Genomic DNA, 435 nt, shown 5'->3' on the forward strand with positions numbered 1-435 from the left:
GGGTGATGGTGTCGGCACGGGTTGGACCAGGGGTGATGGTGTCGGCAGCTACTGGGCCAGAGATGGTGATGCTGGCAGTTGTGGGGCCAGACCTGGATTCTGCTGCTTTGGGGCCAGACCTGGATTCTGCTGCTTCGGGCCTGGGTTCTGCAGCCGGGGAGTCGGGCCTGGGTTCTGCAGCCGGGGAGTCGGGCCTGGGTTCTGCAGCCGGGGAGTCGGGCCTGGGTTCAGCAGCCGGGGAGTCGGGCCTGGGTTCAGCTGCTACGGGGATGGAGACAGGTTCAGCAGCTGCGGGGATGGAGACAGGTTCTGCAGCTGATGGCTCTGGGCTGGAGTCTGCAGGCAGCGAGTCTGGCGTGGGTTCTGCAGGCGGCAAAACCAGAAGAGTCGGAGCGGGCGGCGAGACCAGAAGAGCCGGAGCGGGCGGCGAGACCA

This window comes from Nematolebias whitei, chromosome 18 (genome assembly GCF_014905685.2).
Source record: "Nematolebias whitei isolate Nwh7 chromosome 18, NemWhi1, whole genome shotgun sequence".
NCBI lineage: Eukaryota > Metazoa > Chordata > Actinopteri > Cyprinodontiformes > Rivulidae > Nematolebias > Nematolebias whitei.